Genomic DNA, 3,148 nt, shown 5'->3' on the forward strand with positions numbered 1-3,148 from the left:
TGTTCATCCTTTTGCCAACACGCGAGACATCTAGCATCAAGGTGCACGTGTCATGCAAGAAAATGGCGATAATCAGATAAGCAGTGCGTAAGTGAGTCGTGCACTTCGATGGAACCTACTACGCAATATTTTTTTTCTCCTCGATGGCACGTGAATAGTGCACGTACTCAACGACGGAGCACAAGATGGTAGACATGACATGGTCAACCCTTTTTTGGAGAGAGTGCGTACTAAATAACTTTGATGTGTCCTGCCAACTTGCAGAACGACGAGAAGCTTGCTTACTATGCCTTCTCCCTCGCCAACGCATGTGCGGTGGCTCGTAACACGAGGAGAAACTTTTGCTTACAAGCGGTGGACGTGCAACAGTTCATTTGGTGTCAGATTGCCAGAAGTACTACTGTAGTACCATCATTATTGTTAGGTGACCTTGCGCTTGGCTCTTTGCCTCTTCCGGAAGTCGAACAATAATGATGGTAGTAGGTGACCTTGCGCTTGGCTCTTCGCCTCTTCCGGAAATCGAACAATAATGATGGTACTACAGTAGTACTTCTGGCAATCTGACTCCAAATGAACTGCTGCCCATCCACCGCTTATAAGCAAAAGTTTCTCCTCGTGCCGCGAGCAACCGCGCACGTGTTGACGATGGAGAAGGCATAGTAAGCAAGCTTCTCATCGTTCTGCGAGTTGCCGCATGTTGGCAAAAGGATGAACAAAGCTCATGTAAAAAAAAGAGTGGAAGAACATAGATTCCTGATGACCGAGAAGGAGCAAGGAACCTCGTGGTGGAGCGTCTGCACTCATAATATTTTATATTATTGAGTGATATAAAATCAACCAATCATCTTCACAAAAGACCAGAAGAGTAAGAAACACGACAGCCCAGTGTAGTTACCTCATACATGGCTAACCCACGCTATCACCATATTTCTTGGCCTCCATGCGACACCTAGCTCTAGTAATCCACCAGCCTGTATCGCTTCTTGCTCCTTGTCTCTCTCAAAGTGCGGCGGGCTGGCGTCTTTGCTGTCTATTGAGGTCGGTTAACTCATCACATGTTAGCGACTCTTGGGTGGGATAGTTTTTTTGGTGGGTTTGGTGCAACTTGCTCCAATTTAACCCTCATGTTTGGATACTTTAGGGCTATTTGAGCCCCAATTGGCTCAAACTAACTCCAACCCATGGATCCAAACAGGGCCAAAGTTAGTCTCAAAAAACGCATTAATCCCTATATACATGGACGGACGGAGTACATGATACTAGCAAAAGCTCACCAGTAGTAGTAGTTCATTGGTTGGTTTTGATTTTTGAATCAGTTGTTGTGCTGCTACCATCCAATATTCGCGTTTGGTTTTTTCTAGAATAAGAAAGGAGGTAGTACTTACTGTGGGAAATGTGAAGTGATGTTTGCTTCGCCCGAGCAACTTATTACTCTGGGAATATGGGAGTACCTGCAGATTCAATGAACAGATAAATGATGGTTGCTTCGTCCGAGAAACTACTATGGCGAAGGTGGGGCTCTGTGACTTGACTGCTCACTAGTCATTAGTACTGCGGCGCAACGACCGGGGTAAATCTTCCCCTGCAGTTAGGCCTACCTGCAGTTGTGCACTCAATATTGCTGCATGGCAGGTGGAGCCGGATGAAGGATGTCCCACATGTTGGCGAAACAAAGTTGAATTGTTTCTGGCATTGCGATCAATCCTTCAGGATTTGTTTATATGTACGCATAATTTTAATGAAATTGTACTGTGATGCTATGAAGGTTTCAAATTTGGTTCTCACAGGAAAAAAAGGTTTCAACTTAGGATTCATGTGTCCTCTTGCCTCAAGATTATCTCATTACAACATTCCATCAAATACAAATGAAACTACCATGGCTGCTAATGCATCTCAATGGTTCGTAGATCAGCGCCAATATTCACATGACAATTGAAGACAAAGTTGTGAGAAGGTGTACAAATAAATAAAAATATATAATTGATCGATGATGTTCTTAGGAATGGCTCCATTTCCTAGGCACAATGTTCATTGGTTGGCAGCTAGTTTCACCCAGCTCTGTAGCCAAAAAAGAGGTGTATGGAGGACATCACAGTCCGATCATTTTGTGCAGCTCCACTAAAATCGAGCTGACCATCCCTGTTTGCAAAGATATCCAGTTGGTGCAATTACAATAATAGTGGAACTAGATGATGAAACATAACACATACAAATAGAAGCCGGTCACCTCTGTGATCTCTCTTTAGGACTAACTACTTTGGAGAAGATTACGCACAAAGTTGGATGAGGAGGATAGCAAAACCAATCTCTCTTTCTGCAGTCCCACAGAAATGTAAAAACTTTGCCCGTGTGACATTTTGGCGGAACTGCACAAAGCACTCTTAAGGAAAAAGTGATTTGTGCACTTCACCAAAAGGTCGCAATAGCAACAAGGTGAAATGGATAGCCCTATTTGCAAAAGGAGGTAGAAAGGAAACAATTACTGCCCAATAACATGAGTTGAAGACACATACACCGACAAAAAATAAGCATATTCCATGTAATAAGGGAAAGATAGTAGCATGGTGGTTTATCAAAAACGGTTTGAGGACGAGATTGCAAGATGGAAATTACGCCGGACGAGATACATTTTGAGCAAACAACTAAAGAAGATCCACATGCATCAACATGGGAAGATGGGCAGTGGAGCAAGGCCGGAGGAAGCTGTACCTGAGGGTCGTCAGGATGTAACTAGGAGGGCGCCGGCAGCCAGGATCTGCCCATACTGCGGTAGCGAGCAAGTGGCGAAGGCCCTACTGCGCCGGAGCTTGGTCAGAGAGAACAGCGGGTACTGCAGATCGGGGCATGCTGCGTCAACGCCGTCGAACAGAGAAACGATGCACATCCTCCCTTTCCGCCGACGGATGGGGTGCGGCCGGATCACTAACCAACGGTGAGAGAGAGAGGCCACTGCCGCCTTTTATTAGATGGTGTGACGAGAGATAAACCCCGACAGGCAGGCTCCATTGTATATAGTGGAGAGGATTTTTCTTTTTTCCCGACGACAATCGTTTTATATTCTGTACAAGTTAAGTCGAACTTTGTTCCGCCTACGCGTGGTACACAACCCTCCTTCGAGTAAACAACCGATACACGCGTCAAATTATCA

Source organism: Triticum dicoccoides, chromosome 6A, assembly GCF_002162155.2.
Source record: "Triticum dicoccoides isolate Atlit2015 ecotype Zavitan chromosome 6A, WEW_v2.0, whole genome shotgun sequence".
In the NCBI taxonomy this organism is placed as follows: Eukaryota; Viridiplantae; Streptophyta; class Magnoliopsida; order Poales; family Poaceae; genus Triticum; species Triticum dicoccoides.